Source organism: Manis javanica, chromosome 14, assembly GCF_040802235.1.
Source record: "Manis javanica isolate MJ-LG chromosome 14, MJ_LKY, whole genome shotgun sequence".
Taxonomy (NCBI): Eukaryota; Metazoa; Chordata; class Mammalia; order Pholidota; family Manidae; genus Manis; species Manis javanica.
This window is the reverse complement of record NC_133169.1, coordinates 93275151-93284480: the sequence shown is the minus strand read 5'-3', so window position 1 is coordinate 93284480 and position 9330 is coordinate 93275151. Positions and strand designations below refer to the sequence as shown.

At 41.8% G+C, this 9330-nt stretch overlaps 1 long non-coding RNA gene across 1 annotated transcript; it reads right to left on the bottom strand.

The window, feature by feature from the left end:
- Positions 1-205: 205 nt before the first annotated feature.
- LOC140846243 (uncharacterized) lies at positions 206-8620 on the bottom strand. Its single transcript, XR_012125230.1, has 5 exons — positions 8395-8620; positions 7228-7247; positions 5130-5260; positions 2809-2866; positions 206-402 (listed from the first exon to the last, which is right to left on the bottom strand). It is a non-coding gene; the product is annotated as an uncharacterized lncRNA (long non-coding RNA).
- Between the last annotated feature and the right edge of the window lie 710 nt (positions 8621-9330).

Here is a 9330-nt window from a genome sequence, read left to right as displayed (position 1 = left end):
TCATATTCCTCATGCCCCTATTGATGCCTCTGAAGAGAGAACTAGAAGAAGCTAAACAGTATTTACTGAAATAAATGAATGAATCATCCAATTAGCCTATCAGACTGTGAGTTGTCAAAGTCAGGGTCACTTCCTATCCAGCTCTGAATGTTTAGAAATACACACAGTTCTGGCACATCTAAGTGTACATAGAGTTATAGAGGAGTTTACTGTAGAATAAGATTTTATTGACTTCTTAAAAAATAAGATAATATAATGAATTCCATTTTTCGAAGGAATGATGATGCTTAATTCAAATGGGTTCACGCATGATGAACGAAGGAAAGTCATTTCGCATTCAAGATCTTTTTGGCCTTTGTGCATTTTCCTCTGTGTTGAATTTTAAGAGTGAGTTGCAAAGCTCTAGAAGAAATTGATACACACATTTAGAGACCATTTGTATGAAATATGACTATTCTTCCTCCTAGCCTAGTTGTACTGTAATAGAGATTTTAAGGGAAGACTCTTTGATTTGTAAACTCCTGACTTACAAATTGCCGACAGCTACAAAGCCTCGCCTCTCCCCTCTCTCACCTCCTTCAGCCTGGGGACCCCTCTTTACTTCGCAATCATGGGGAAAAATTACTAGAGCTTTTTAGCAAGTGTGTGAACCTGTACCGAAGAAGTAGAGGGAGAGGAGAACAATGACCCACTGAGGAACCCTGGAAATTTATTTTATTTTCTGAACCAGAACTCCCTTACCTATAAAGTGACCATAATTATGGGTAGCTACTGAGATGAGCTTTTTGAAGCTCATTGTGGAAATGCTGTATGAACTGCAAATGGGAAGGATTCTTATTGTTGGGGGCAAAGAGCATCAAAGTCAAGAACAAGATAAACACAGTAGTGTGGAACATGTAAGTTAACATACTGTCTTCCAAGCAGTATGGAGGTTCCTCAAAAAACTCAGCATAGAAATACCTTTTGACCCAGGAATTCCACTAATAAGAATTTACCCTAAGAATGCAGGAGCCCAGTTTGAAAAAGACAGATGTACCCCTATGTTTATCGCAGCACTATTTACAATAGCTAAGAAATGGAAGCAACCTAAGTGTCTACCAGTAGATGAACAGATAAAGATGTGGTACATATACACAATGGAATACTATTCAGCCATAAGAAAAAAACAAATCCTACCATTTGCAACAACATGGATGGAGCTAGAGGGTATTATGCTCAGTGAAATTAAACCAGGTGGAGAAAGACAAGTACCAAATGATTTCACTCCTCTGTGGAGTATAAGAACAAAGGAAAAACTGAAGGAACAAAACAGCAGCAGACTCGCAGAACCCAAGAATGGCCTAACAAGTTACCAAAGGGAAAGGGACTGGGGAGGGTGGGTGGGAAGGGAGGGAGAAGGGGAATAAGGGGCATTACGATTAGCACACATAATGTAGCAGGGGGGGCATGAGAAAGGCAGTATACACAGAGAAGACAAGTAGTGATTCTACAGCATCTTACTATGCGGATGGACAGTGACTGTAATGGGGTATGTGGTGGGGACTTGATGATGGGGGGAATCTAGTAACCACAATGTTGTTCAAGTAATTGTACATTAATGACATCAAAATAAATATATATATATATATATATATATATATACTGTCTTCCACAGAAACATAGCAATGACAGTAAGCCAAAATTGCATTTTGTGCTAAGATGTAGTCAGTGGACCTTCCCTGTTCCCTTGTTGACAGAAAAGTGATCATTTTAAAAATTCCACCATAACCACATAGAAGCAACTGAGAAATAGTAAATAACATTGTTTATCTTCAGTATATACTTCCCACTCATCATTAGGCAAAACAATTAACTTTGGTGTCTTTTCTTTTTATGTGTAAAGGCAATAATCTTGCCCCTGCCTACCCATCCGACCATCCCCCTAGTACCTGGAAACTACCAGTCTACATTTTGTCTTTACAGATTTCCCTATGGCGGCATAGCCCCTTAGATACAGGTCTATTTTTGTTGAAAATTATTCTGAAATTAGATAGTGGTGATGGTTGCACAACTCTGTGAATATACAAAAGACTACTGGATTGTATATGTTAAAAGAGTGAATTTATTATTCATTCCAATTTTAAATTAAAGCCCTCAGGAGAAATACTTAGCACTGAGAAACTATTTTTCATTTCCCTGAAACCTTAGGGTCCTAGGGAAGAGAGACCGTAAGTTTGGAAATAGGACGGAGGTGGAAAACTAGTAATAAATTCAGAAGAAGGGGTAGCAATCATCTATACAAATTTTCTTTAGAACAGTAGCATGTGCTATGGGACTGTTGTGACCAACTACACTAGAGGCCTGAGAGGTGAGGTTTTGAGATTGTCTGGAAGATACTGTCGTACTGATTGAGGATGACTGTGGTATGTATAGGTTTTGTTAGGCAGGAATATACATATGAGTGGGGTGGAAAGAGAATAAGGTCAGTAAAGCCCACTAGAAAGGGCTCAGAGTTAACCAGTTAAAACTAGAGAGCCAGAAAAGACTCAGAGATGAGTTAATCAGATAAAGCTCAAAAGGTCAGGAGCAACTTGGCCCTGAATGTTTGAATATTCCCTGGAAAAGTGAGCACAGCCCATGTCTTCATTGAATCAATTAGGTCATGACATTGTAAAATTTACTTTAGCTTGCTAGAAGGCCCAGCTGTAAACAGCAAAATAAAGACAAGAGGGTCCCACCTTAAAGCTAAAATTGCATTTTTAAAAATCCAGAAGTTAAGAAGTAAGATTCTTAATATATTGTTTAGCAAACAACAGTAACTTGACCCACCCTGGGAGCAGAGCAGGTGGTCTTAACTGATATGCTCCCAGACCAGGATGCTGCTATTCTGGGAAGAAATCAGCAGTAAATTTCTTGTGTTAATTTTGCAGAATTACCTGGAAGACTAAAGAAAAGAGACTTAACAACTCATCAAGGATGAACATTCTGGGACCAGTTAACAAGTCCACACCCCTGGCCCTTAGAAAAATACTCTGCCGCCTATAAAACCCCCGACTCTAAGCCCTTAGGGGGCCTCTTCTCTGAGGCAGCTCACACCCCCTTTTCTCTGAGTGTGCACCTTTTTGCTTTAAATAAACCTCTCACTGCTCAACTTACATTTTGTCTCTGTGCTTTTCCAGTGGTGTAAAGTGTCTTTGTTACTTTGCTTTTTCATTCTAATCCTCCGGATTTCAGCTCAAATCTTCACTCTCTCTGTCCTATTTCCGATAAGTAGGGAGGGGCCGCTGAGGGCACAGATCTAGGCTTGCAAATTACCATTGCCTGGGTGACCGGACGGAACTGCAGCTCACAGTCACGCTCTTTAGTAGCCTGCCTGAAAGTCTACTTTCTTTGCTTCTAAGAAGTTCTCAGAACATAACCTCAGTCCATCCAGTGCTCTGAGGCTCCCCCAAATCCTGGGGTGGTGGGGACTCAGTTCCCACGGCATGCAGTTCCAAGCGGACGCTGGATGCCAAGTGCTGCTGGCTTCAGGGGTGAGCGGGGATGTGCCCGCGCTGAGCAGCAGTTCAATGACCTTCCTTCCTCATTCTCTTCTGTCACTCCCTGACACTCTCATTTTACTAAATTCTTTCCTCACCTTGAACTCTGACTTCCCTGTGTCTGCAAACTGACTTCCTCCCAACAGTTTTGTGGTCTTAGTGAAAGAAAGAGTTGTTAAATATGGAAACAGTACTAGGGTCTAAGTATGAAGGCATGTTTATGGCAGCACGACCAATTATTTCGGTTTGCCCAAGACTGCCCTGTTTTAGCACCCAAAGTCTCACATCCCAGGAAAACTCTCAGTCCCAGGCAAACAGGGATGGGTGACGTGCTAGCTGGAAGCAGCACTAGGACACTGATGGCTATTGTTTACTGAGGACCTACTATGTGTCGGGCATTATGTAGGCCCCCTTTATGCATTATCATTTTCAGTTCTTACAGCCAAACCCTCAGGTGATTACTAAGCTTATCTGTCCTAGGTCATATAGTTTAAATAGAAGAGGTGAAATTCCAATCCAAGTCTGTATGAGCATAGTCTTCACTCTTAACCACATCCTCAACTCTGGGAGGTTAAACCAATATAACAAGTGATAATTTTTTTGAAGACTTACCTATATAGGGTGTTTAAGTTTAAAAATGCTTTTTATACCCATTATTTATACCCATTCATTGCCCCTAAGAACCTATTCATTCACTCATTCACTTGACAAGTACTTAAGTGCTTACCCGGTCCCAGACACTCAGTGCTGGGAGAAATCAGAAACCTGCCTTCTGACTTCATGGAGCTTAGGTTTTGTAACAGACTGAATATAAAGAGGCAGAAAAATAAAATGCCTGGGAGTTATGCTAATAATTATGAAGGAAACAGAAACATCTTAACATGGAACACATCAGAGGTAAATCTATTTTAGGTAGGATGGCCAGGGAAAGCCCATAACGAAGAAATATTTAGGCTGAACCTACATGGTGAGGAATAATGAGCTTGGTGAAAAGCACAGGGAGACCATTCTTGTAGGACTGGGCAGTTTATCCAAAGGTTCTGAAGCAGGAAAGAAACAGCTTCATATTTTTGAAAATATTGGGAAAGAATAGGCTGTGTGGTGGAGTATACTTACCAACTGAAGCAGTAAATATAATCTCAGATTTGTAGATAAGAACTCGAGCTTTGGAGGGATTATGGGGCTTTCCACTATCACTTACAACCACAAGGGAAGGATTCAACCCAGGGTCCTCTGCCTAAGTGCTGAGACTTGTTGCATTAGTCTTACCTTGAAAAGGGTGATTTTTCTGCAGCTATGAGGTTCAAACATTTTAGGAACAGAAGCTTTTTTCACATAAAACCTCATATGGAAACCCATGTTCAAAACAGACAAGGGGTGGCTTCTCTGCTGGAGTTGGAGGTGGGACTCAGAATCTCAGTTGTTCTGTCCCCGTTACCCCCACCCACCACGGGTTCAGCCAACAGAACTGAAATGCCAAGGACATTGTTTTCAGTTTACAGAATCACATCTTGAGTTCATATTTTCCAAAAGATGTAGAAGAGCTATCAGTCAACTACCCATTAGATTCCCAAAAGAGTGTTCTGTTTTGGGTTGGGCGCTTTCACTTACATGTTAGCAAAGCAGTACACGCAGGAATTCGAATATGTAACATTATTAGACGCACATAGTGGGTTGACTCGTATGGAGCATATACGTCTCTGTTGCACAGACTTCCTTTCATAATAACTGCATGGAATGTCCTAAAACAAAAGACACAGATCAAACTCTCCATCCTGCAACGATTTCTTAATGGCTTATAATGTAAGTGCCTGGGAGATGTATTTTGCACAGAGTAGAGATAATGATAAAACATGTCTTCTTTTAAACTTCAAACATCAAAACTTCCTTAAGTTCAGCAACCAGAGTCTTTGGAATTTTCACTTTGAAAGGCAGCTGATTGTCTCCAACCCAGATCCTTGGCTGTATAATATATACCTGTAATTCATTAGAAGGGAAGGACACCTCATTCTGGGAAGTGACAAAAAAATGACTATAACCACTGTCTGGAAATGACAACCACCACTGTGCAGGTGTTTCTGGAATCATTCCAGTTCATCAAAACTCCCTGTAACAGTGGTGTCTGTCTGGATGGAAATACTCTGTGTGGTCCCACCTGGCATTGGCTTTAACTCAGTCCTCTGGGGATTGGGAGGCTGGATTAGTGAGGGAAGATTTTTTTCTGTATCTACCCATTTTGTTTTTCTTTCATCAATACTATTGGAGTTAGAATAAGTTACACTTAGAGGACTTAAGTGGCCAAATAACTGGTCTACAGACAGAAGGGGGGTTCAGCAAGTTCAAGAGCATCACATAAAGATCATACTAGGACTGAGCTTCCCTGATTCCAGCTCCGTTGATTCGGACATCGTCCACACACCCTGTGCCTCAGGCTCCTGCCCTACCTGCACGCGGCTGTGGCTCCTTTTACTTACAGTGATGTTTCCCATACTCTAGTCACTTGGTTTGTGATTCCTTCCAAGTTCATGTGGCATTTCTCTTTAAAAATATTTTTCATTGACTTGGCTGCCTTTTTAAACTTGACTACTAACCTTAGACTCGTCCTAAAGCATAACTATACATGTCTTGGAATTGAAGTTGCAATTTTTTTCTAACACACATTAAAGAAGAGCTATGATTATTGCAATAAAGATATTCACTGGCACATTAACAAAAATCTCACTAATACTATTAGAAGGCACTCAAATCCATCTCTGGGAGATACTGTTCATGTCTCTTATCACCTCTTTTAATGATTAAACCTATGTGGTTAGTTCAGGAAGGCTTCACCTAAGAACTGATTCTTTAGTGGATTCTTAAAAGCTGAAAATGACTTCTAGTATTGGATTTAGTAGGGAAAGGATATTTTAATTAGAGGAAATTACGCAAAGACACAACTGGAATTAGCGTGGACCGCAAAGTAGTTTAAGTCAACTAGCATCTAACGTGAGAGAAGGGGAGTTCTCCCTTTACAGAGAAAGAGGCAGTTTTAAGGAGGGGATCGTAGGAACACAGAAAAGTTTATCCTGAGGGTCCCAGGAGTCACTGTTTTAAGCAGGGACTGGTCTCAAGCAGATTTGCCTTGCCTAAGGCCCACTCTACAGTGATGGAGAAGAAGAGAGCAGGGATTGGCCGATTTGCCCTGTTAAGAGCCAGGGAGTAAATGCGTCATGATATTCAAGCCGTATGGTCTCAGCTGCAGCCGCTCAACTGTTGCTGCAACCTGAACGCGGCCAGAGACAAAACAGAAATAAATGAGCGTGCTTGCGATTCAATAAAACTCTATTTCAAACGGGCAGCCATAGCTTGCCAGCTCCTGGGTGATGCTCGGTCAGGGAGATGGGCAGATGGCGCCGGCAAGCAGTGGACAAGAGGTGAGAAGGACTTGAGAGGAGGCAAGGACAGTGGACTTGGTCAGAGGGAAGAAGTCAGGAGTTTAATTGCCGGTGGCCCATTAGAGATGAAGGGCGATTAGGGACAGGAATCGGCCACGGTTTTTTGCATGATCTCTTTTGACAGAGATGTTCAGGCTGAGCAATGTGAATTGCCGTTCTATAGGTCAAAAATGGTCAGACAGTAACACATTCACATGGTTTAATATGATTCAACCTAATAGAAGTATTATAAGCCTGAGATTGGAAAAAGCATTCTTACGAAGTAGGAAACTTACCTTATGAGCATCCAAAATACCTGCAACAAAGATGTTTAGAAAAAAGGGTCAGAAAAAAAAACACTGCAGTGCTGAGATGTGAACAATTAGTCCCTGAAACAATACCATATAAATTAATTACCAAAAAATCATAGAAAAATATGTGGATCTTTTGTACAAGGTTTGTCTGGCTATACCTGATTCCAAACACTGTTTCCTTCCTCTCCTCGGAACTGGGACACGTGTCCCACCTGAGAGTTCATCCGTGGCTCATTTCTAGATTTAAAGCTAACTTCAGGCAGGAGAGATTGTAACCCAGGCGCATCGTCTGGGGCTCAGCATCCACCAGCCCCCGCTGGGGTGCTCAGGCGTTGTGGGGACTCTTCTAGAGAAAAGTCTAGTGAGTATAGTCATCCCGGCCAGAAGCTGGCAGACAGCTTAGGTACTTGCCTTGGTTTTTTTTTTCATCGTTGCCTGTCTTGCATATCCTCTTTCTCCAAGTCCATGTGCTTGTAAGGAAGCCCCTTTCATTGTTTGGGGACTCCATGTCAACAACTGCTTACCCAGACTTAATGGTTTCTATTAGCATTCGGATTTCACCGGCTGCTTCACAATCTTCTTTGCACTGTGGCAGCTGCGTTTCCTGCTTCCCTCCCCCTCTACCAGCAAATTTAGTTTCACATCAAGGGCTTTCGGGTGCCCTTTGGAGTTTATCAGGAAGAGCTGAGCCCTCTCTCGAGATGTGAGAACATGTGGTTGTGCTGTTAATACTAAGAAAGCTGTGTCAGAAATCCACACTGCGTTGTGTGGAAGGCATTTGTGTGTGCACACACGAAATGCCAGGGTCGGGGGGAGTATGGTGGGAAGGCAATAGGAAAAGGAGAGAGGAGAGAGAAAATTATCAACTCAAAAGACCAGATTTTATATCAAATATTGAGTACGCCTTTCATAGAACCTCCCTTAAAATATCTGGAGTTTGACCTGTCTGTGGCAGAGTTCTTGGAAATTAAAAAATGAATTCAACCACTGATACCCATTCTAATTGAGGTTGTAAATTCTTCATTTCTGAGAGAAACTTCACAGTTTCAAAAATCCCTACACGTAGAAAACGGTATTGCTGGCTTGTTACTTCCCCTGGAAGATCAAATGTTTAATTCCCCTTCCCCAAGGCTCCTGGACAAACCTTACATGAGAAACAGCCTGTAGCCAAGACAGCTAAGAAGAAAGTTGTCATCTTCTCCATAAGAAACGATGTGATCCGTCCACCCGAGTCCCCTGCGTCCAGTTTCCCAGCCGATCCTCAGAGCCTCGGATCTTCTGAACCGAGGGCAACGGCTCCATCACGAGAACCTCAGACTCCATTATGAAGTCACTTTGTAAACGATCTATTTACATGTGACACCAACGCAGAATCACTGGGTTACCAACGACCAATAAAACTTTCATTTTGAAGAGGTTTGTAGAGCTGGGGCATGGTAGCATGCTTTGTTTGATTGTTAAATCATTATTCAGTTCCAAAGGAGTCATTGTTTTTTAACTAGCAGGAAGAAATAAACGTGAAAAAGCTGAACTTAGAAGGAGTAATTCTGGGGAACTTTTTCAAATACAAGTCTGCCTTCAATATCTGGTCCCCTCACTCAAAGATTCTGTTTCAGTAGGTCCATGGTGTTTCTCAGACATATGAAACACACACACACACACACACACACAAAAACACACGCGCGCGCGTGCGCGCTAATTTTTTGGGTCTTTTCTTCCTTACTCTCGAATAGCAATTTTTCTGTCTTGTTAGATCAATCTCTTTTTCCTTTATCATCACCATACTCATTTCTACTTCCCTAATCACGATGAGACAGGGACCAGGGGCTTATACAACAGAGTAGGGTGAGGGCCTCTGGAGAAAAACAAAGCAAGACAGTCCATTGTGGGATTTGCTCTGGCTGCTGGGGGGCCCAGATTGTTTTTCTGACTTCACCCAGGTGCTGCTTTTCTTCCTCCAGCTCTAAACAAATGATTTGCAACCTGGGCAATGTAGCAAGCAAGCCCAAAACAATGCAGTAAAAACAGAAAGGATTCCTTCTTGAAAATAAGATTGCATTTTAAAACCCAGTTAGTTAAAAAGTA